Source organism: Gorilla gorilla, chromosome 9 (genome assembly GCF_029281585.2).
Source record: "Gorilla gorilla gorilla isolate KB3781 chromosome 9, NHGRI_mGorGor1-v2.1_pri, whole genome shotgun sequence".
Classification (NCBI taxonomy): Eukaryota; Metazoa; Chordata; class Mammalia; order Primates; family Hominidae; genus Gorilla; species Gorilla gorilla.
This window is the reverse complement of record NC_073233.2, coordinates 135188672-135214869: the sequence shown is the minus strand read 5'-3', so window position 1 is coordinate 135214869 and position 26198 is coordinate 135188672.

Sequence of the window (26198 nt, the reverse complement as noted above, 5' to 3'; positions counted from 1 at the left end):
AAAGTCCCTTTCTTAAGAGGCTCCCATTCTGAACCCAAACACCATGATGTGAGATGCCTCCCTTCCACGACTGTGCCCAGGATGAAAGCACAGGGAGGGGAAACATTTGGCTATTCCAGTCCACAGGCCCAGCTAAACCCAAAGTTTGAGTCATTCCTGAGCTTATTTGCCCAGAATCTTCCAGATAATTTCAGTCCCCAGACATGTAAATACTCCTGGCTGAAATTCTAGATATTGTGGACCAGGGACAAGCCATTCCTCTGTGCATTCTTGATGCATAGAAAGAGTGTAATGAAACAGTAGTTATTTTGTACCATTAAGTTTGGAGGGGTTTGTTAAACAGAAAAAGTAACTCAAACTGTCCCCATGATATCTTTAACTTACTTTTAAATGGTTCCAAATAAAAGTGGGTAAAGATAGCCAGATAGGTATATTGAACTAATTCAACAAAAGATTGACAATTGTCAAATCTAGATGCAAATATATTGTTATGCATTGAAATATTTTTCCAACCATTCTGTAAACTTTAAAATTTTCATAACAAAGTTTTTGTTAAAGTGCTTTTAAAAATCTTTCTTCCCCCACCCCCCAAGTTCTTTTTGTCACAGAAACCTACATTTATGACTCATGTATCTCTTTGATTTCTCAGAAATCTCTTTCTCCTACTTCCCTCAGAGCCATTTTCTTTGGTGTCTATGCCTTTCCCAGTGAAAGCAAGAAAAACTTTCTCTCTTCTTTGGTATCTGTTATTTTACAAGGCAGAGGGTTTATTAGGAATGTAAATACTAATACTAATACATCCTTTTTTTCAAATTAATAAAATAATTTAAAAAATTTTAGAAACTACTATGATTAGTAAAACAGAAGACTTTCATTAAATTTGATGTTTATTGGTAAACCTACGGCAAAAACTCCCTGCATTCAAAACTTAAAATTTTCTGAAGCAATGCTACAGATTACTATTCTCGTGAAAGATAGCAAAGCATGTTTTTAACTGATTACAAGTCAAATCAAAGGCAAACATAGGGGAAAATGATCTAATTAAAAATGTTTCTTTCTCTGTCCTCTCCACCCCATATTTCCTTTACAGCATGATTAACTCTTAATAGCCCAGCAGAAATTCTTTCCTCCTTTACCAGCCCCTGGTCACCTCCCCAAATAATTGTACCCCTTACCTCTTGAAGAGCCCTGCTCCCCTGAGGGGCAGAACTAGGGTCAATCTTGGAATCCCAATTCTGTTATAGACAAAATCCCTTACATCTTTGATACTTTCTTTAAGTACTCCTCCCCATGTGGCCACATAAATTGAAAACTACTTTTCTCCTTGATAACACCACTTCCGTCCTATATATCCTTTCCAATAACATGAAGAAGAAGAGGAAGAAGGAGAAGGAGAGGAAGAAGAAGAAGAAGAAGAAGAGGAAGAAGAAGAAGAAGAAGAAGAAGAAGAAGAAGAAGAAGAAGAAGAAGAAGAAGAAGAAGAAGAAGAAGAAGGGGAGGAGGAGGAAGAGGAAGAAAAAGGAGAAAAAGGAGAAGAAGGAGGAGGGGGGAGGAGGGGGAAGAAGAGAAGGAGGAGGAGGGGGAAGAGGAGGGGGAGGGGGAAGGAGAAAGAGAAGGAGAAATAGAAGAAGAAGAAATAGAAGAAGAAGCAGAAGCAGTAGCAAGCTATTTTTCACTGAGTACATACCATATAGTGGGTTTTATGCTACTCTCTTTTAATAATTATTTTAATCAATCATCACAGCAATCCCATGAGGTGAGTTCACCATTATTGCTGCTTTAGAGATGAGGAGACTGAGGCGTAGGGTGACTGAATAGCTTATCCATGTCCACCCAGTTGGGAAGTGACAGAAACAGGATAGAAACCAGGTAGTCTGATCAAGAACCCATGCTTGTAACCATTACACATATTGTCTTCCTCAGAGATCCTCCTAATAAGCTCTATTTCTCCACTCTGCCACCCTGATCCTAGACACCCAGAACCAGAAGGGATCATTTTGTGTACACCGCAGGATCCAGAACAGTGTCCCTCACCATCCCCAGACATCTGCTACTACTTGAAGCCCATACCATAATGTCCTCACCATCAACCTAGCTCCAGGACACTCACAGCTTCTCCCTTGACATCAGCATGTGAATTCCATTATGCTTCTGCCATCTTTCCCTGGAACTATATGTCAGTATTTATTCTTATGATCTCATCACTCTCTAGCACCTTCAGAGACTAGCTAATATATCTACCATCACAGCCGCACATCACCACCACTCAGGTTCTTGAACTTGCAACCATTTTTAAAAATGATTTCTCTCTTCTTATTCTCTACTTCTCCTTCACTGGCACTTCTACTGATCTGGGTTTCTTTCCTAGCCACAAGTTCCAGTAACCATGCCTTTCCTTATTCTCTTGTAACTCCATTCCTGGCTCATTCCTCTTCCTACTCACCTTAATGTTATATGGAGTCATTTCACCACCACTTTCCAATGCCTCACTTTCTGTGACATTTTCTCTTTGATAGTTCTCAACTTTAGTAAACTATCCTTTGCTTTTTCTGTTCGCCCTCCAAGGCTGTAAAATGCAACTAGAGAATTGCATGAAAATATGTTTAATTTTTGTTAGCCATTTTGCTAAATGGTTAAGTCATTTGAATTGAACTCAGCTGGCCTTTCCATCTCATCTTAATCTCATCACCTCCTTATCTCACATCAGCTCCACATTTCATTCTCCCTGGTAGTTACCAATGTTCCTATTTCCTCATCCATCCAACCCACCCATTTTCTTACCCATCTCATCCCATGCATCTCACTCCCAGGCGATCCTGAAAATTATGTGCTTGACCTGCCATGAGCCTAGAATGCCTTTCTTTGCTCTCTCTCATTCAAAGCTCCTAAACAGAAGCAGTCCATGATTCCTCTTAAAACAAAACTCACCACCTAGGTTGTTTTCCTACCACTTTCTGCTTTCACAAAGATATTGCTGTATCAAAAATTCCCCCACCCTTTGTCTCATAGCTTGAGCCATTCTCTCTGCTCTAGCTGTTTTTGCTTTATTTACGAACATATGTCTATCTCTCTTTACCTATAAAATTCCCTTCTGCTGTCTTGCTAATCTATCTCTTGCTATTTTTAAACTGCTATCTATCCCCTCAACAAAGTTGTGTGCCCCCTCAGTGAAGAAAACTGCATTTATATCCTAACCGTCCATTAACTCTTTGCAAGATAGCTTCCTCTTATCAGTCTCTCAGAATGGTTCTCCCAAGGATGCCAGTGATCTCTACATCACTAAACCAACAATTGTTTCTTAGCCCTTATTCCCTGACTTTTCTAAAGAATTTAAAATCTTTCATTATTCTCTTTCTCATGAAATTTTATCCCACATGGATCTCTTGTTCTCTTTCTTTCTTCTCTTTCTTTGTAATTCCTCTTTCTCAAAATAAGACTCCTGAGGTCTTTTATCATCTGGTTCCATTAGATCCCTTGCTTTTTCTAAGCTCCTGCAAATTGGCACCTCTATGCAAATTTACATGCAAATGCATATTTTCAGCCTCTGCCTGCTTTCCCTGGATCTCCATTCTGGAATTGCCAAAGTGCTCCCGGATATCTCCATAAACTGCACACACATTTAAGACCCAACATCGAAATCTGGACCCCCAAAGTTTTTACCATAACTAGCTGATTGCTGTGTTTGAGACCACACACACCTCAGTACAATAAATCACGAAGTTCTCAAATTTTGCTTTGGAACTCCCACTCCTACTGAATTCTCTCACTAGCCCTTTACCTGGATGTCAACAGCCCATACAGTGCAGCTGTCATCATAGCACTCCTCTGCTGGAGCCTTCAAAGGCTCTCTACTGCCACCACATCAAGCCCAACGTTTTGAACTGACTGTCAATATCTTCCATGTTTTTTCCACCCTAATTTTTCAGCATTATCTCATCTTCTATTATGCACTTATTCACTTACCTGATAGACCAGTGTTTGAAAAGTTTAAATTATATTAAAAGTGTGTGTCAACATCGTTTATAAAACAATGGTGTCTATGGCAACATACCTCTAAATATTGTACAGGAGAGGGTAGCGGTTAAAGTCATGGGTACTATTGTCATAATAAAGCAGTTTAGAGTCCTAGTTCAGCCCATTTGGAAGTTGTATGCCCTGGGAAAATTACATAATCTCTCTAAGCCTCAATTTTCTCATCTATAAAATGGGTGCTTTTAAGAATTAAATGAAATAGTGCAAGCAAAGTGCTGCCCACAGTACCTGGCATGTAAGTAATAGTTTAAATGTTTACTGTTTTTGCCATGTCAAATTGTTTTATAATAGTATCTTTGCTACTTTAATCTGGGCTCCACCCAGAGTTGGCCTCATCCCAAGCCAACTGCATAAGCAAGCAATGCATTTCTATAACAGAATTTGGACTGAGTCTCATCGGCCAGTGTCCTATTATCTTTGGTTGGAAGAAACTAACCATGTGATTTACAATCTCTCACTTTTCTGAAGGTCACTTAATTTGATGAGTACAACTGTCCAAAACCAATAAAACCAGAAAATGAGCATCTGAATGTTCTGAGCAGCCAAATAGAAGTACAAGGTAGCTCCCTTACCCAGTGGAGGTTTTTTCATTGGTGTTCTCTGTCCTCTTTAACCCGCAACCAGCTGACCAGGTTCTTTCTGAATGGGAATCAAGTATCTGAGTTCTAGTTCTGAATATACCAGGAGATCTGTGTGTGACCAGGTGAAGGAAATAAATTTTCTGGGCTTCAGTTTTCTTATCTGTAAAATTAAAAAAACAATTAGAATAATTTTCCCTACTCTCACCTAAAATCCCCAGGAATGGCACATGTTAGGTAATCAGCAAACAATGTGCTCAGTGAATAAATAGCTGCTGTGAGGCCAGATGAGTTATTAAAAGCAATCACCCTTCAAAATATGAAACAATAATTTAAATCTATATCACACGTTATTAAATACCAGATGATAAGTACCCCGAACGCCTAGGTTCAAAGGATTTAATCATTTCAACGACACCTCTCCATCTTCCCAAAACCCTCGGCCTCTCATAAGAGCCCTTCCTAAACTCTTTATGGCAGCAGTGAGCAGAAAAAAGCAAGGCAGCCATCCGAGTGAGCCAGTCTCTGTGCATTCCCAGCACTTGGGGATCTAACTAAATATCAATAATTTCTCCAGGATGCCCATTACTCATTCCTTTTAGCATTCAGTGAGGTCATAGAGCGAGGGAGGTCCGTGATGCAGTGCGAGCTTCTGGCTCCTGTCACCTGGTCTGTCTGCTCCTCATGTAACCCCAGCCCGCAAGCAGGCCCAGAGGTGCCTCCCTTGCACGCAAGCCCCTGAGCTCGCTCCAATTGGCTCTAGGAGTCTCAGCCCTCTCTCAGCTGGGAGGCAATGACTGAGGTAAACCTTGGCACCACAAACCCCACAGCCATAAACTTCACTTACATCTAGTAAAACACAGGCATCCAATTAAACCCATAATCCTATAAACTTGCCAGCAATCAAGCTCACAGTTTAAAATGAAGACGGACAGGTGCACTCAATCAATACCATCGAGGTTACAGCTTGCATTTTGTAGGCTGCTCCTGCGTTGAATCTTCTGTTGTTCTTGTTGCTGTTTGTTTTCTGCCTGGGAGGAAATAACGAATGCTCTTGCTTAGTCCTCTGTTACATTGCCCTGTGCATTGGAGTGCAGCTAAACCCTGAGGCTGACCAGATGTGGAACGTGCAGGAGCAGAGAGGCCCTTCTTGGTGTGGTCCTGCTCTGCACCCAACCCCATGACCCCCAGCCTGGAAGGCCACTCTCTGGCCAGACCAATGACTTAGACTCCAGTTGCCTCTAAGATATAAAGGTAATTTTCTCAGCCTAGGCTCGGGATCTCTGCCCCAGGGGCATCTGACTTTTCCATGGATTTCCTTGACCCTCTAGCTGCCATCATGGGCTGCTACCCACCAGGAACAATTTTCCCTGTGTTGGGTTGCTATGGCTATGCGATTTACAGGGGAGTTGATATAAAGATTAACATTTGAAAGAGTATTTTTAAAAAGTTCATCGGTTAACATTTCAACAGGCAACAGCCCCCTGAAACTACAAGGGGAGAAGCTGTGCGTGACTCCCAGAAGCTTTCCCCAGATGCATCTACCGTCTCTGTGCAACTTCCTCCATCTCCTTTATTGACTCCATGCTTCTCTCATTCTCTCCCTTCTGCATGACTTTCACTCTCTTCCCCTCCCTCTACAGATCTCTTCCTTGTTTCCTCCCACTCTTTATTGATTTGACCAACGCGTAAGCAACATCTACTCTGTGTATGCCTCTATTTGCATCGCCCCTTCTCTTCCTCTGCCCTTGCCCAAAATAAACTTACCTCACCTGATTATTAAATGAAAGTGAAGTTGTAGCTTTATTTTCACAGTATCGCCCTTTTTATAACAATAAAGAAAGTGTCTATACATGCCTCTCCATAGATTTCCTTGATGATGAATTATCTCTCAAAAATTTTCTTACTTCTCTTATCAATTGAAATAAAGATTCATAATGGAAAATGTAAATGATCAGTAAAGGAAAATACATCTAAGAAACAGACCAGATCTGCCCTTTGACAGAATCAAAAGAGATTTTGGTAGCTAATGACTTTTTTGTCTGCAAATTCTAAATGGCATTCCTAGTCAGGCCTTCTGACTATTGGCTTCCCTGATGCGGATGTTCTCTGTTGGCTCAGGTATCAGGGCCCAGTATTTGCCAAGTCTTGTTCATTATCCTGGGGGCATGAGTCATTACAACATACAGAAGAAATGTTCCTGGCAGAATGCAAGTCTGATACCTGCAAGTAACAACATCAAAGAGATAGGAAGGCATTGGAAGAAATCCAAGCCTATTTCTCATGTAAGTATCTATGTTTCTCTTGTCCACAGTTCAGGCAATTCTTGAAGTTGAGGTTAAAAAAAAAAAAAAAGTGGTTAGGTGGCATAAAAATGATTGCTAAGAAAATCCAATCACGTAGCAATATTCTGTCTTAAAAAGTCATACAACTCACACTCATTAAAAAATTATATATATTCTCATACCAACATGATGTTGCTGAAACATGATCCTCACTGGTTAGATCCTCACACTGGAAGACAACACAAGAACAAGTCTGCTTTTACACTCTCTACCTCCCAGCAGGTAAACCAGAAAATAAACCCTACCTGCTCCAAGTCAAAGAAGCTGATTTGAAAAACATAACTGCAAAATAGGTCTTCAAATGTCAGAGACATTAGACTAACATGAATAACCACCAGAACCAGTGGTCTACTCCCCTAACCTGGTGCTTCAACTCACATAGTTTTTTTTAATTTTTGAGACAACCTCATGTCTTTAATATTATTGCTATTTCCATTTTGTGGGTGAAATGTCAGGGCCAGAAACGAGATATAAACATGGTTTATGCACCATGCTGCCCCTCCTGGGCTTGGACTGACTTGACATGGATGAGAACTAGTCTAAATGCCATTGGCAAGTGGGCAAAAGATGCAATTATCCAGCACACTCGGTGCTGGAAGAGTAACTGAGCAGCTCTTTTCCCCTCCTGCCTCTCCAAACCTGGTGACAGGGCTAAACCCTGCAAAGAGGGTAGACTTCAGCTAGTGTGGATAATCTCCTTCAGACACTGGTGGATGGGAAATATATAGATATATATACTCTGTCATTAAAATAGCCCTGTTTTTCTAAGCTGCTAATAGGATTATTCAAAATGTTTAAAGCAAAATCCCAAAGCCTGTTATTGGTTTGCCAAAGAAACTAAGTCCTTTTTTAAAAAAATTTAATCTTTCTATGAATGTTGATTCTGAGTCAGGAAAACAAATGGGCACCAGTTTCTCAGCCATGCCAGGCACTCAGCATCCAAGGACTTCTCGAGTCTAGTGTGCTTCCCCAGTGTTTTCACTAGGCATTGGTCCTTCCGTTGGGCACCTCCTCTTCCTCTCCGTGCCTGGACCGCCTTACTCCTTCCTTGCACCCCCACAGAAACATGGAATGCATCAAATGCCAGCTCAGCAAGACTTCCTAAGGTACCTATGCAGATGCAGCCAGTAATTTCATTCTTCCACTTCACACTCATTTGGGATGGTAAGAACACGCAGCTGCCTGATGGTTATTTTTTAAGTGCTCTTCAGTCACTTCAAGTTAGCATGTTTTCTCCATTAATGAGATTTTAGGGAATTTGAGGACTAAGACAGATTTCTGTTTCTTTATTCTGGATTATGCTATCCCTCTCTCTTAACTCCAATTCTCCATCACCACCACACCTCATGATATGGTTTGGATCTGTGTACCCACCCAAATCTCATATTGAAATGCAACCCTGAATGCTAGAGGTGGGGCCTGGTGGGAGGTGATTGGATCATGGAGGCAGTTCCTGATGGTTTTGCACCATTCTTTTGGTGCTATTCTCATGACAGAGTTCTCACGAGATCTGGTTGTTTAAAATTGTGTGACGCCTCCCCCATCTCTCTTCCTCTTGCTCTGGCCACGTAAGACAAGCCTGCTTCCCCTTTGCCTTCCGCCATGACTGTAAGTTTCCTGAGGCCTCCCTGCTGAAACCGAAGTGCTTACATCCTTCTACTTGATGGGTCTCATATTTTGCAGTTAATGGTAGGAAACTACAATTCTATAATTACAGTTATAGAAATTATAGTATATAATTATATTTCTTTTTATAATATTACTTCTCCTTTTACCTTATTTTATATAGTTGGCTAGCCACTATGCTTCCTGTATGGCCTGCAGAACTGTAAGCCAATGAAACCTATTTTCTTTACAAATTACCCAGCTTCAGGTACTTCTTTATAGCAATGCAATAATGAATTGATACATTTCATGAATATCCCATGTGTTGGCATACGCAAAATACACCGTGCTGATTGATTAGGAGAGTGCCAGGGTCAGGTATCAGCCTTGGCAGAAGGAACTGCTTTTCGTCTGAAATTGTGATCATAAGTTCAATTAAACGTTATGGAACATCTTTTTGAAAGAGAATATCCAAGCAAATAAAGACTAAAGAGTGAGCTGCATAGAGATAAAATATCTAGAGTGGTCAAACAGTTGTAAACATAGGTTTACGAGGTCTTTTATAGAAGTTATTTATGAAATGCAGAGCAGAGCACCTCTCCAGGTAGATGAATCACTCCAGCATGTTTCTTCTGCCTCATCTCTTATTTCTTTTCAGTCTCCATCCTCTTTCTCACCTATATGCCCTATGCCATGGCCACTAATATTACTGAGTATTGCTTAAACATCACCTCTTCTATAAATACCTTCTCTAACCACTGTCTGCACTCCTCACACCTCCACACGTCCCCTGACAGCTGTACAGCTGTCTCTCGTGCATCCAAGTTCCCATGACACTTTAAGTTGAGCTCTACTTGATCTTCTATTATAATCAATTCGTATTCATTTAAAAAATTTCCAATGCCAAGAACATAAAGTAGGACCATAGAGCACATAATAAGTGTTTAGTGAACATTCGAGATATGAGTTGCTGAATGAAGCTGACTAGTAAGTCTTATTTCTCCTAAGCTGGGTTCTATCACCATGTCATTCTCCTTTATGTTTCTTCTCTAAATACAAACTGCTGAAACTGGAGTCCTTCCCTCCTTCTACCTGGTGAGTCTCCCATTTTGCGATTAATGGTAAGAAATAACAGTTCTATAATTACAGATACAGAAAGTATAGTGTATAATTCTATAATAATAGAATATATTTAATAGTAGAATTATATAATAGAATATATAATAGAATTATATTTCTTTTTAGAATATTAGTTCCCTCTTTACCTTATTATATATATACTCACACACATAAAAACTCTAGTATGATATAGTTGTATTCTGCCTAGGTGGATGGGGAAGTCCTCTTGGATTGTGTTTGAAGGGTTAGGTAATTTATCTGAGAGATATGGGGAGAAGAGTTGATATTATGGAGAAAGAGGCAATTAACATCACAAGGTCATTAAACTGGCAATGGAAGAAAGCACTGATTTACATTCCCCCAAAGCAATCTGGGTGCCTTAAAATAGGAGACAGTCAGTAATGAAAACAAAAAAAAAAATGTGAACATACCCATTTTGTAGACCCCTTGGGTTTGGATTTCAGTAGAATCTGCATCTTGGGAGGACTCTGAGTCAGTCTGCTACACTCCAATGCCTATGTTTTCAGAGCTAAGTGACACCCAGAGCAGGAAGAGATGGCAGACGTGCTAAGAGGGGAAGGGGAAGTTAAAATGCCAAGAAGAGCAAATTGAAAAAGTGGCTACTCAGTGAGAACTATAAGCCAAACAAAATCTGGGGTTTGGAGACAGCTGGAGAAGAAGATATTGGTTTTTAAAATTTTGCAACAAAAATTTTGATCAGGCAGTTCATCTTATATTAAGAAAACAGAAGCCATCACATATAAAGCCCCTCATCCTCTGAACATCATATGGGCAAATACATTTTTCCTTTATTTATCTTCTTCCCTCATGTAACAATAAGCATCCCATCTACTCATTTACTCTAGTTAAAAAAACAAAAACAAAAAACAAAACAGTTATCTTTGATTCCTCTTGTCTTTCTTCCCCATCAACCATTGAAACAGTAAATTCTTAATACCCCTTGAATCTGTTTCCCACATGATCCATCTTCACAGTCATTACCTTTATCCGATTGGCCTTTCTCTCTCGCTCTCTAGCCTGGCTGCAATGCTGCTAACCCTTATGCATCCCTAAGCTTTCCCTAACTACCCTATAGAAAGCAGATCCCTTCCACAACTGTCTATTTTTCATAGACTTCTCACAGATTGCAATTATTAATGTGTGTTTTTTAACCTGTTCTTAGATCATACATTAAAATGTAAGCTTCCTGAGGACAGGTGCCATGTGGAACTGTATTGTTCACTGTGTTATCCCCAGGGACCACGATTGTGCCTTGGACATAGTAGGCTTTCGGATAGTTGAGTGAACTCAGGCAATGCAGATAAATTTTAAAATAAAATGTGAAAGTATTGTAATCCTTTTACAATACACTTTTATGACTTTCAGGACATATAACATATTCCTGATGAGACCTAATGTATTGAATGGATAAGACTCATTTATAGTTGGCAGCATCTATTTGTACCCATCTGCATCCCAGTAATTAATGCCAAGCTCTTAGAAGCAGTCTGCTCCCTTAAGGAGGCAGAATGTATGTTTAAATCTGATGTAAGTGGACTGAGTAATAGGATAACTTGACTATATATTGTTTTGAATTTTTCTCTAGCTGTCTCACACGTGAGAGCCTTTTCAAACTGATTGTAATATGCTCAATAGGGAGGACTTTGCCCTCTAATTTCTCTTTATTAAAATTCTAGAAACTGCAAACTATTCTTTCCTCTAATTCTAAACAAAGAGCATGCATGAGGTAAGGTGTGTGTGTGTGTGTGTGTGTGTGTGTGTGTGTATGTGTGTGTGTTTGATCGCAATGCTCCACTGCCAGTGTCCCAATCATGCCTATGAATAATGTGCGAGAATCTCATAGGATCTTTTAATCTAAGTGAAGAATGCATTTCTGCTGTGCTTCCCTGTTATTTTCTATTGCTATTCAGAATAAAATTGAAAAGAAAATGTGGCATAATTTCATATAAATAGTCTGAAATATTAATTCTATGACGACAAGAAACAACGTCTGTTTTGTTCATTGTAGATTTACCAGTCAGCACAGAGCTTCATGTCTGGTGCATTGTAGGTGCTCAATAATAGCAGCTGAACTGATATAAAAATTCCTTCTGGTTTGGATGATTTCCATAGAATATTGGGTCTTCTTCCTAGCCCAGTATTTACTTCACTGGTCTCATAGTAGGCACTTGCAAAATAAACTCCTGTTGATTTCCTTTGACAGCTTGGGTTCCATCAAGTCAATACCTTCTTATGGGTCCTGTCTCTCCAGCTAAGCTCTTTTGGGGAAATGATATCTTCCCAGCAGTTTCAGTGGCTATGTAGTTTATCTGTAGGCAGCTTTAAAAACAGGCCAAACAAACAAGGGGCTCAGGGATCTAAAAGGATCTTTAATATAGCCAAGCTCATGGGGGCATCCTACAGGTCTGAGCCCTGCAGGATACTCAGGGAAGGACACTGCCCATCTCAACTCCCTCTGGCACTCCCAGAGTTAACACTTTAAGCCTTTATCCCTCTACCTTTTCTGTTCTCAGATAACTCTGAAATGGCTGGATTAAGAATGTCAAACTTGGCCTTTAGGTAATCCTCAGTGCAGAAGTCAGCAGAGTTAAATTTGAAGGGAAAAATGGTTAAAAGATAAAGAAGTTCTGAAGCAGCATGAGGAGTCGGCACTCCTCATTTTGGAGGGACACGGAGACATTTTCAAAAGGCTTCACATCAATTAGGAGGCTCGGTATTTTCCGTCTATTCACCACAGCCCCTGTGGTGTGGGCTGCAGGACTACAAATCAGAAGGAAACCCTGAAGACCTGCCGCATTTGGAATCTCACAGCCAGGGGGATCTCTCCATTTTTTCAGCTCTGGCTCTTGGCTCAACAGCCTGGGCTCAGGCCCTGGTGCTGTCACTGGTGAGCTATACAGGATCTTGAACAAATTGCTTCACCGCTTGGAACTTGTTTCTTGCCTGGAAATTGGAAGCGTTCATAGTGTTTATGTTACAGAGCTGTTGTTGTGAGTTTACCCAAAACAATACCTCTTACGGGGCATGGTGCATATTAAGTGCTTATTCAGTGTGGTCTATGCCACCACTGTCATCATCTTCTTCATCATCATCTGGAACACTCCTCATCCCTTTCCTCTCCCTCTACCAGCACAACAGCGTGGCCTATCAGGCCCCACCATCCTGTCTGGCAGTAATGGGAGGAGGAATCGCTCTCTCATTGTTCTTCCCTCCTGCTATTTCGATTTCAGCACCTGCCAGCTATAGCCTTGATTAGGACACCAGCTTAGAGCCTGGCTACTTGGCATCCTGAACCTTTCCACCCTAAATTCCTCCTGCTCACCCCTTTCTTTTTCACCTTGACTCCAGCTACCCTTCTAAATGCATCTCTACCACTGTGGTCTATGTGGATATCTCACTGTCCCAATTAATGTGTTTGCCACACAGCCCTTCTGGTGTTTTCTGTGTGTGTATGTGTGTGTGTGCGTGTGTGTGTGTGTGTTTTGAGTGTATGTATGTGTGCACACACACATGAGTGAGTGTTTGGCAATTCATCTAATAGACCATCCCTGTAAATACAATAATTAGATCTCTCTAGGGATCTTAAAATTGACTTCCAATATTGAGGTGCTACAAAGACTAAAATTCTGCCCTTAGAAATATTTTCATGTGGATTAAGCATTGGACTCACCCAGCTGTCTTTTTCAAATGCCAAAATCCTGTATCAGGATCACTCATGTCTTAATATGAATTCAGTTTTCAGGTATTTTTTCTTTCATTCAAAGACCCAGTAGGCTAGGCAGGGGGTAGGTTTGTATATGTCAGGGAATGACAAGCTAGAGTCTCCAGACAAACTTCATCTAGGGCCTAGTGAGCATAAATTCCTCCTTGCAATAGTATCGTCCTTGTCCAAATGTGTTGTTCTAATACTACAAATTTGTCAAAGCTGTTCATGCTGCCACCCCCAAAGCTTCAGAGCTGTGGGAGAGGAGGCTGGGTGCGGGCCATTAACGTTCATTTTTACGACCCACAACATCCATTAAGTCCTGGCCCTCCAGCCACTGCCGGGAGATAGAGGGCATTTCTCTAGAGCTAAGAGACAGTGCGATTATTTTTATGTAACTATCCCTATCCACAGTGAGACACTGTACAGGGCCAAAGCCATGGTGCCTACTCGGCTCAAAACACAGGGCAGAGATCTCTGCAAGATCTCAACACAAAAGGAAGGAAAACAAACGTTAAGTTTCCAAACCTCAGTCTGAGAAAACTTCATAGACCATTGCCAGCCCAGAGGGGTTGTGGTGGTGTTGTTCTTTGTTGCTATTTGTTTGCTTTTTAAACACCCTTAAACTAAAATCCTCCTCCTACCTTTACGTTTGTTGTTTTTTATGATAATGATTTTTTGAAGAGTCCCAACCAGTTGTTTTATAGAAGAATGTCTCTTGTATTAGTTTCCTATTGTTGCAAAAGAAATTATCCTAAATTTAGCAGCTTAAAATAACACAAATGTCGGCTGGGCATGGTGGCTCATGCCTGTAATCCCAACACTTTGGGAGGCCGAGGTGGGCAGATCACCTGAGGTCAGGAGTTCAAGTCCAGCCTGGTGAAGTTCAAGACCAGCCTGGTGAAACCCCGTCTCTACTAAAAAAGAAAAAAAAAAAAAAAAATTAGCCGGGCATGGTGGCGGGTGCCTGTAATCCCAGTTACTTGGGAGGTTGAAGCAGGAGAATCGCTTGAACCCGGGAGGCAGAGGTTGCAGTGAGCCAAGATTGTGGTGTTGCACTCCATCCTAGGCAACAAGAGCGAAACTCCATCTCAAAATAAATAAATAAATAAACAAACAAACAAACACAAATGTGTCACCACAGGCAGTTTCCACGGGTTGGAATTGTAGGTCTGGGGCCTCTGCTCAGGGCTTCACTAGACTGAAATTGAGGTGTTAGCTGGGGCCACCTTCTCATCTAAGGCCAAGTAAGGGTCTCCACCCAAGCTCACTCATTGTTAGAAGTGTTCAGCTCCCTGCGGCTGTAGATCTGAGACTGTCAGCTTCTAAAGGCCACCCATTGTTCCCTGCCACGTGGTCCTTTCCGTGACACAGCAGTTTGCTTCTTCAAGGTCAAAAAGAGACAGTCCTGCTGCTGCTTCACCCCCAAGGAAAGGGCTAAACCCTTATTTAAGACCTCCTACTGAAGAAGTCAGATCACCCCAGAGATTTTTCCAACTGATTATCTTAAAGTCAACTGTTTAGAGGCTTTAATTACACTTGTAAAACGCTTTCCCTTTTGCCATGTATATAACGTACTCAAGGGACTGACTTTCCATCCCAGTCTTCACTGGGTCTGCCCACACTCAAGGGAAGGGGACTGCACAGGGCAGGAGGAAGCAGGAATCTTGGGGTCTGTTTTAGGAATCCGTCTATCACATCCTCCACTTTAGGGCTGTCTGATTTGTTTGATCTATTTCCTCCTGATTAAACTCAAATTAAACACATTTGACAAGGTTACTGATAAGGTGTTTCAAACAGGGTTTCTTATTCCCATGCCTCTGGTTTCTCTCCCCAGCTTCCACTCACAGACACAGTCCACTCATCCTATCAGAGGCTATGAGGCTCCATTACACTTCTCCTAAGAACATAACAGGAGGGAAAGGTTCCTCACCAAAGCTGGTCCATGTCTGTCTAATTGCTCTAATCCCACCATGATATTAGCTGACTTGAATGGACACCTCCCCATGGTGTCTCCCATAAGAGGAAGTACCAGAAACTGATGGATAGTGTAGACCCTGGAATATGACTGTCTGAATTTGAATTCTGACTTCAGCACTTACTAGCAACTGATCGAACTCCCTATTTTCCCATGTGTAAAATATAGGTATTGATATCTCTACGTCAGGTCCACCCTCAATATTTTTAGGGCCTAGAGAACGAGTACAAATGGCAGCCCATGCATCACATGTCAAAACACTCAAAAGTAGAAATCAAGCCAACAAAGCACTAAATAAAACACGCTCTATCTTCCACCTTGACAAATACACATTAAAAATGACCTGGAAGCATAAGGTTTGAGTTCAGCATTCTTGCACCCCATGGAGTTCCTCTCGAAATATGATGGGGTAGGGAAAGCACCCCAGGCTTTTGCCCATAGCTCACTGTCCTACCCTTTTCTCCCCACCCCAGCTCCATCCCATATCACAAGTCATGCAAGCCAGTTGCTGACAGTCCAGCCCATATGAAACTTTCTGTCCACAAGCCACACAGATGGCCAGCCCTTGACCTAAGGACCTAAGATCATGCTATGGACACAGTCAACCATCAGGATGAACCCAGGTAAGAGGACTGCTCAGAACCTGGATTGGGCTTGGGGATGTTAGAAAATGGAACTCCAGGGTGCCAGGCACCTGGTGGGTATGTCCTCTTGGCCCCATGAAGCAGCTTCATCCCCTTCATACCCTTGGAAAAGGACACAGCTGGAGGCAGGCACACAGGCCAGCTGGAGCAGAGAGTGCAGGTGGGGTCCTCTGTTGTTGGAATCTAAGGGCAACTCTGACTTATCTCAAAAGGTTGTGGTAAGAAATAAATGAGAAAATATATGTTGCTTGTATAGACCAGGGTCTACACATGTGTTAAAAACTTACACGTACCAGGCCAGGTGCAGTGGCTCACTCCTGTAATCCCAGCACTTTGGGAGGTCGAGGCTGGCGGATCACAAGGTCAGGAGATCGAGACCATCCTGGCTAACATGGTGAAACCCCCGTCTCTATGGAAAAAAAAATACAAAAAAAATTAGCTGGACGTGGTGGTGGGCGCCTGTAGTCCCAGCTACTTGGGAGGCTGAGGTAGGAGAATGGTGTGCACCTGGGAGGTGGAGCTTGCAGTGAGCAGAGATCACGCCACTGCACTCCAGCCTGGGTAACAGAGCGAGACTCCATCTCAAAAAACAAAACAAAACAAACAAACAAACAAACAAAACTTACATGTACTAGACCCTGGTCTACACATGCAACATGTTAATATTGCAATGTACTAAGAGGCTAACTCTTAGTATGTTCAGGTCATTCATCTAGGGATTGAGAATTGGAGAAATAGGTGGGCATATTGCCAGATTCTCCAGCGTCTGGCCCTGAATCCCTCCCTTGCACTTCTGCATTTTCTAGCTTCTTCTCATACCTGAAGGCAAACAGAGAAGGAAATCTGCAAGCAAGATGTTGTATTTTCAAATCAATTTCTGCAGGCAGAGATGATGTTCTGTTCTAAACCATGCGAGTCAAATTAAAATCCCTACATACTCCTCTACCTCAAACAGAGCCTGCCTGATCAAACCGGTGATCACAGACAGGAACAAAACACACACCTCACCGTGTTTGACATCCCAGATCCCTTCTTCATTTGGCCAGTATTCATTCTCTGTCTGTCTGAATCCCTCATTCTGTTTGTGAGTTATCATTAATTACAGAGTAAACCAAGAACACATATTAATCTGGGGGATCTCTTCTTTGAAATGCTTCTTTCTGCCTTCTCAGTTTATAGAGAGCTGTGTTGGGAAAGAAAATGCATCCCTGGCTGGCAGACTTTGTCTTCCTTAGAATTTAGGTGTGATCTATATTCAAATGACAGTTTAATGAGCCTTTTCCTATTTCCAGAAACCTTATCACATCATTAAAGCGTAGAAATGAATAATACATCTAGCAGTTGAATTAAGCTGAACTTGAGACCTGGCGCATCTTCAAAGGGGGGAAAATGAAGCAGAGGCAAAATTGAGAGATGTTGAGTTAAAGAGAAGGGGTTAAATGAGGAGGTCACGAGGGGCTATTTTTATTCTGATGTATCAACATAGGTAAATGTCACCAGCATTTTTTAAAGTCTTAAAGTGGCATTTCTATTTCTCTGGGCATGGGCTATAAGAGGATTTTGGAAAATGATCTGCTGCAGCCATCATGGCTAAGGATGAAGCATTTACCTGCCCTGATTTCACTGTGAGCAAGCTGCAAGCTGCCTGCATTAGTGTCCATGCTAATTCTACCCACCTTCTCAGGGCAGGGGAGCTCACAGTGGCTGGAGGCCTCAGCCCTAGGGTCAGAATCTTGCTCAGTCTTCCGGGAGCTGTGTGTCCTTGGGTTGAGTAGCTTGACCTTTTTAGGCCTCCACTTTTTCATCTCTAAAAAGAAAATATAAGTATACCTGCTTTGATAGGTTGTGGAGAAGATTCAATGAGTAACTCTAGAATGAATTAGCGCAGTGCTTGGCACACAGTAAGAGCACCACACTTTTCAGCTATTCTTTTTCATTCTGTAATATCTACACATGCTGTTTCCTATGCTGGGAATGATCTTCCTCCTTCTGCCCTTTGCCCAGAGCTACTCTCTAGCCTCAGTCTTCCAGCCCTTTCTCCTTCTAAGAACTCCTACTCATCTATCAAAACCCATTTGAGCTATTCTCCACTATCACCCTCCCTGACACCCACAGTAAGATCAAGTGCTTCCTTCTCTGAAACTTCTAGATTCTGTTAACATGTTTTTGTTAAGGGAATTAACAAAATCTCAGCAAATTAACACTTTGCTGAGATATTGTGTTTTACGGTGGGTTCTTAGTAAATGTTAGTCAAATGAATCTATATTAATTTTTATCTCCTTCCTGATATTTAGGAATACAGAGGTGACAGTACGTTTCCACATAGCCTCAGGGCTCTCTATGCAATGCCAACAGATGGACATGTTGTTGGCACAAAGCTCCTTATTGCCGCAGAGGGAAACTGTTTGGTAAATATGGCCACAATAGCACATGTTCAAACCTCAACCATGCCACACTCAGCATGTTGGCATAAGAATGACAAGTTGAGTCCTCTTTCAATTTCACTATCCCGGATAAATGTTCTGAAGAGGTTGTAGCTAGGTGTGGTGGCTTATGACTGTAATCCCAGCACTTTGGGAGGCCAAGGCAGGAGGATCACTTCAGTCTAGTAGTTCAAGACCAGCCTGGGCAACATACTGAGTCCCATCTCTACAAAAAATAAATACAATAAAAATTAGCCAGGTGCAGCAGCACACGCCTGTAGTCCCAGCTACTTGGGAGGCTGAGGTGAGAAGATAGTTTGAGCCCAAGAGGTCGAGGCTGGAGTAAGCCATGACTGTGCCACTGCACTCCAGCCTGGGCCACAGAACAAGACTCTGTCTCAAAAAAAGAAAAAATCCCAAAGAGGTGGTAGACCTGAAAGTCACCACTGACTGCTCCTTTTGTCCTACACACCGCACTTGGGGAGCTGCCAGGATCTGTTGGCTCTACTCCCCCACGTTTTCCCATCTTTTTTCTCTGCATCCCTCTTACCACACTCCTGGGATCATGTACTCAACATCTCCCTCAAGGTGTAATTTCTTCTAACTGGCTCCCATCCATCTTATATGGATATGAATAACATCATTCTTATACTTTTAAACACCGTCTTTTTTTTTCCTAACAAAAGGAGCCCACACTTCTAGGCTGAGTTAGAAAACCCTTCACACTCTGACCCCAGCTTTCCTTTAGATTTGTATGCTACTACTTTCCTTTGTGAATGTTATGTTGAAGCTAAACCTCTGTGCCATTGTATCTCTGCAGCCAGTGATCTTTTAAATACATAAGTCAGATCATGCTGCTCCTCTGTTTAAAACCTTCCTGTGTCTTATATAATCACATTGGAGCACTGTTTGGCAGTTCCCCCAAAGCCGATCATATGAATACCCTCTGACCTTACAATTTCTCTTTGAATATATACCCAACATAAATCCCCGCACAAGCTCACCTAAAAAATGTACAGAGCTCTTCAGAACAGCACTATTTGTAGTAGCACCAAACTGAAAACTTCCTAAATGCCCATAACTGTGTAATGGATACATTAGGGATAAATTGTGTTATACTCACACAATACTATACAGCAATGACAATAAATTTTCTAGAGCTATATGCAACAATCTAAATGAATCTCACAAATAATAATTTTGAGGAGAGAAAAGACAAATGCAAAATACTACAAACTGTAAAATTCCATTTGTATGAAGTAGAGAAACAGGTGAAATGGGGCAGCATTACCCTTGAAGAAGGTGGTAATTAGAAGGGGTCTGTGGTGAGTTACATTTCTCAATATTTGTGAATTTGAGATTATTAGGAAATATGGTTTCTAAGCATGCAATTAAGTTAAGGATCTAAAGACGAGATCATTCTGGATTTAGGGTGGGCCCTAAATCTAATGACTGGTCTCCTTAGAAGAGAAAGGAGAGGGCGATCTGAGCCATGCAGAAGGAAGACCATGTGAAGATGGAGGCAAAGACTGGAGTGGCGCATCCACAAGTCAAGCAATGCCAAGAATTACTGAAAATCACAGGAAGCCAGGATAGAGGCACAGAACAGATCCTCCCTCAGTGCCTCCAGAAAGAACCAACCTTGATAGCACCTTTGTTTTACCCTTCTGCCCTCCAGAACTGGGAGAGAATAAACTTCTTTTGTTTTAAGACACCCAGTTTTGATAACTTTTATAGCATTCCCAACAAATATAAGGACGCAAGAGGGGCTACTGAGATGCAGATTAAAATTCTGGTTTTTGTTCTATGTGAGTGAGTATATTAAGTTTATGAAAATTCATTGAGCTGTACACTTTCTTATATGTGCACTTTTCAATATGTATATATATACATACATATTTAACTTTAAAAAAGTAAAGAGTATATATAATTACTCTTTATTCCACTTGAAAGAAGTTTAAAGTCATCATGGTGCAGCGGTGAGAATAAGACAGGTCGCAACAAATGATTCCAGAAAGTCCATGGCAACCGAAGTTTACATCTCACCCATGCAATGGGTCTTTGGGTGATGAGCTGCAGCTCTTCTTCATATCATCTTCACCAACGAAATCCGCTTTTAACTCTGACATGAAGCCTGTCCAGAATTCTTTAGGCAGACAAGTGATACAGCAGAAGTGTCTTTCTCCAATTATATTACTTTTATTTTGGCTACTTGCTTGCACATTGATTCCTGGTAGTAGTTGTGAATGCCCGGATTACAAGAACATTGTCTTCATAGAGTGTAGCTTAATGACTGGACACACATATTTTATTTTTTAATTTTTTTTTACATTTTTAAAAACTTTTTTTGTTGATTTCTAATTGACACAGTAATTGTACATATTATGGGATACAGATTGCTATTGCGATACATGTATACAAACTGCTATGATCAAATCAGAGTAATGAGCATACACATCACCTCAAACATTTATGATTTCTTTGTGTTGAGAACATTCGGAATTTGTTCTTCTAGCTATTTAAAAATATGTAATAACCTATGGTTAACTGTAGTCACCCTACAGTGCTGCAGAACACCAGAGCATATTCCTCCCATCTAACTGTAATTTTGCATCCATTAACCAACCTCTCCCTATCCCTGGAAGCACATATTTTTTTTTCTCAGACTTAATATCAGATAAAGTTGGGTATGAATTCCATCTCTAGTGACCTCAAGCAAACTAATTAATTTCGCTTAGCCCCAGTTTCTTCATTTGTAAAATAAGGATAGTACTATTATTAAGTTTTAATATTTTTGTGAAGATTAGCAATGATAGCACAATGATAAGGGGTTCAGAAACACTGCTTATATATTTAATATTATTGCATATCTACTACATGCCAGGCTCTGATTTAAAGTTCGGGGTTTAGTGGTGAACAAGACCAAGTCCTGGCCCTTAGTGGACTAGGCTGTCATCATTACTATTATTATGGTTATTATTAATTATTACTGTCATTTGCTTACCCAGTAGCTAGCACAGTGCTCAACACCTAGCAGGCCCATGGTAAACATTGTTGAACAAATGGTACCATCCTCTGACTCTGAAATACTTATAACTTCTAGCCCTTATCAAATTTATTCTTAGTATTTTTTCTTCCTTAATCTTGTTCTCATTCTTTTCATGAGTCGTCCCTTCAAAAAAATTAGTTTTTTGGGTGAGTGTCCGAGCCTAATCATGTTAGCATTACATCCATAATAATCCATGTTAACAGATGCCCTATTTAAAGCAATGATGTGGGGAAATTATTCATCTCATGTTTTTGTTGAAAAAGCAAAACACACAGTAAATTAAGTCTGATCTTCTTGAAATTATGCATTTTTTAAAAATTGTGATCGGAACAGTGGTGTACACTTTGTACAATGTGGCATTAATTATTCAGTCATTCTGAATACGGTTTCAATTGCATTACATGGAAAAATGTAAGAGCCCTCCAGTGGCCAAATAATCCCTCTCAGATCCCAAGGGTTATTTGCTACTGACAGCATCTCTAACTGAATGAAATGCCTGCTTCATCTTCTGTAGGCAAAGAAAGAGGGCAAGACCTAGTACAGTCCCATTTTCCCATTTTTAAAAAGAGTCTTGTCTGATCTCCAACACTCAGACAAGTTTGAAGCAAATTGTTTTATCTTGTAAGAAGAAATACTCCCTCCTCTCTGACAGCTAACCATTGCAATCTGATAATGCTTTTTTATTGAGCACCTACCGTAGGTCCAGTACTGTACTGAGGGACTCTGTGCAAGAAAATAGCCTATGGAGACAGAGAGAAAGATGCTAGAACACAGAGGTTCTAGCATCCACGGACTGTCCAGGAGACAAAACTAACTCATTTGGGCCATAGAATGATCATTTACAGTGCTAACCTTGATCTTTCTTGTCAGAAAGCATGTTTGACTCTCTCTTCAGGAAAGGAGAGAAAAACTGCCTCATATGAATAAATGACATTTTATTTTCTGTTTACTGAGGGCATTTACTTTGCTAGGTATCGGGGACCACAGGAATAGCAATATAGACATGGTGCCTGCTCTTGGCCCTTCCAGTCTATGGGGGAGAATAACAGTGAATAAGCAATTGTAAAGAGGAGTGATAGATGCTGGAACAAGTAAGTACAGCAGCTGTGAGGGCACATGGAGGAAGCATGGAGCCGAAACTGAGGAGGAAACAGTGGTCAGGGAGGGCTTCCTGCAGGAAGTGACATTTAGACTAGCGCTTGAAGTGAAGAATCAATCATTAGCCAAGTGATGAGGTTGGGGTTAGAATGTTCTCGAAAGAGAGAACAGAGAATGTGAAGGAAGAGCAGGTGGTGAGAGGCAGGGTGGTTGAGAGGCAGAATAACATTCGGTATGCCTGGAGGAGGGGGGAAAGGCGTGGAGAGAGAAGAGGTGGAAACCACATCAAACGAATGGCAGCTACAGCTAAATAATGGATTACTAGGTGCCAAACAAACGCATCCTTCCATCACCCTCCACCCAATCACCATGCTCTCTCATCAGACTTATTTTTTGGTTCTAAATCTCAAATAAATATATGTTTTTATTTTTGACCATGACCTGTCATCCAAATTCAACCCCATCCTCAGGTCAACCCTTGGTGCCAACCTGTTTCTGGTTCCCGGTCTTCATTTTCACATCCAATCCTCCTTTCAGGTGGGCATCTTTCCATCACTCTTCTTGATGGTATATCCCGCAGCCAGCCCAACCCTCCTTGATGATCAGTCCACACCCTGGATGAGCCCCTCTCCTGGGCACAGCCAGAGTTTCTAAAAAGAGTCATCAGTGGCCGGGTGTGGTGACTCACGCCTGTAATCCCAGCACTTTCGGAGGCCGAGGCGGGCAGATCACAAGGTCAGGAGATCGAGACCATCCTGGTGAACACAGTGAAACCCCGTCTCTACTAAAAATACAAAAAATTAGCTGGGCATGGTGGTGGGTGCCTGTAGTCCCAGCTACTTGGGAGGCTGAGGCAGGAGAGTGGTGTGAACCCGGGATGCAGAGCTTGCAGTGAGCCAAGATCATGCCACTGTACTCCAACCTGGGCGACAGAGCAAGAGACTCCATCTCAAAAAAAAAAAAAAAAAAAGTCATCAGTGAGGCCTGGATCAGGCAGGAAGGACAAGCTGTGAAACACCCAGAAGGCCAGCAGTGTTGACACCTCCGCCACTCCAGGGCGCTCATTGCTGCTTTCAATATCACCACCAGAATCACCAAAGCACACTGTTGAAAGGGAGTGGCCCCACATCAGTCTTAAGGCTGCACAGAAGAAAATCAGGCTGGTTTGGGTGTGTAATTTGTCAATGGATGAACAGAAAATCTGTTTGTGAAGTAACATTCCTATCTAATGTCACTGTGCATAAGTCCTTCAAAGTTTGAATTCAACCATAGAGACAAGAGAGGGCAACACCCTCTTCCAGATCTGACACAGTTCTACGGCAAACCTTCCACGGCCTGGTCTCCGGCCGACCTCATCCTGGTGACTATTAAACCTTCCCATGCTTCACTGCCATCCAGAAAATGACCCTCAGCCTTCAATATGGAAAAAAGAATGGTTCTCAAAGGAAAGTAAACATGTTTTCTTCTGTCATCACAGAAAACACTTTGCAGGGATGATGAGGAAGGTTAAGCCTTTGAGCTACGTTAGCCTGAAGGGTCAGGATGACAGGGTCACTCATTCAAACTTGTGCAGATAGTAGTTTGGGCCCAACAGCTTTTTCTCAGTGGAAGGCAAACCCAGCAATTTCCACCAGCCAGAAACACACGTTACCTGCTGCCAGGTGACTTAGCCTGCTTGACACAGACCACGGTGATGTGGGCTCCAAAGGGAAGACACAAGTGAATTTCACCATTGAGGAGGATTTTAAAACCGTCAACAGCACCCCCAGAACTTACAGATCCTCACATGGTGACTGCCCAAACTTAAACGTAAATTGAGCTGTTATCTAATTTCCTCCACGTGCAACTGATTTTTTCCAGGACAAATTTTTGACACAAGGGCTGGTTCAATCTTCAGTAACAAGACCGAGCAGGGTAAGGTCCATGTAGATTCCAGTCCAAACAATTCCAGGTTTTGCTACCTTGTCTGAGGATCCCGGAAAATAAACGTAGTGTTAATTTCATCATCCTCTATTGATTTCATCTTCCTCTCCCTTCCTGTTTTCTGAAATTGTGGTAAGAACACTTAACTTGAGATCTACCCTCTTAACAAATTTCTACGTGCACAATTCAGTATTGCTAAGTTTAGGCACAATATCGTAGAACAGATCTCTAGAACGTATTCATCTTACATAACTGTAACTTTATATCCATTCACAACAACTACCTCATTTTCCCTCCCCTAGCCCTGAAAAACCACTATTCTACTCTGTTTTAAGGATCTTGAAGGAACCCCTACAACTCGATAGCAAAAAAAACCAAACAGCCCAATTAAAAGATGGGCAAAGGAACCGAACAGACATTTCTTCAAAGAAGACAGACGAATGGCTTACAGATGAAACGACATGCAACATTGCTAATTATCAGGGAAAGGCAAATCTTCCCCCTTAGTTTCTGAGTCATCTTGAGGTCAAAGGAGGAGAAAGAGAAAGGTACCAGTGTGGCTCCGGATCTAATGATGCCATCAGATCGTGTACGTATGCTGTGTGTATAGAAGAGGGTCAGTGGACGGAGAGATTGGGAGACTGGGATGAGGTGAGCAATCGATTCCAGAGAGCCTACAGTTTATGTATACTGAAAAAATAAATGCTTTTTTCATTTGCCAGTCAAAGGCTTGAGTCCTGCCTTCTGAGGCTTAGCAGTTTTGTAACCTCAACCAAATCAAGTATTCTCTGCCAGCCTCAGCTTCTTCAACTGGAAAAGGGGAATAGTAATGCCTGCCCCTAGAGTTATTGTGCAGAATTACAAATATAGTAAAGGGGTCAAACACTCCAAATTGACAATAGGACCCAGGCAATAAGACAAACATTGAACTCAGCTGGGTATAACATAATAGTAAACCGGGCACTGGAGCAAACTGCAAAACACATGCTCCACATGAAGCGTTTTTAAATTCTATTTAAAGCAAACTGATCGGTGTGCGTCTGGTTGTCAATCATGATCTACAGCCCACCAATTTTTAAGCCACAGGACAATGGCTTGCCCTGAAAATGAGGCTGTGGTTGTTTAGCTATTGCTATTTTCTCCAGAGGAAGCCCCAACTCAGACATTCCAGACCCCTCCAAGGATGCCTGGCCTGCAGCAAAAGCCCGCTTAGAAACCTGGCTGCTTTCTATGTCTCATAGAGTGTGAGGCCTTCCCTCACGGAGCACAGGAAGAACTGCTGATTCACAGCTGAAGCCTGATGGTGGCTGGCAACGATCTCTGTGTCCACACGCTTCCATAGCTTCCTTCGGCTGCAGCAGCCCTGTGCCTCCCTCCTCCCTCTCACTCCTTCTGTGAGGCCCAATCTAGGGACTGAGAGGATCACTGGCAAGGATGCCCAGCCGAGCACGCAGACCTCAGTGGTCTACAAATCAAGCCTCTGCTCAGGGACGCCTCTGGTTTCCTCTTGCCTGAATTCCTACAGATCAGAGCTTGACCACACCATATGATTAGACTTTCAGGAGAGAAGCTTGACTGCATCTAGCTATCCGGGAGCTGGATTGGAGTCTTGTAACAATAGACTGCTGACCTGTAGACAAAGCCAGGAGCAAACTAGGTGAAATTTGCTTTCTCTGTGGA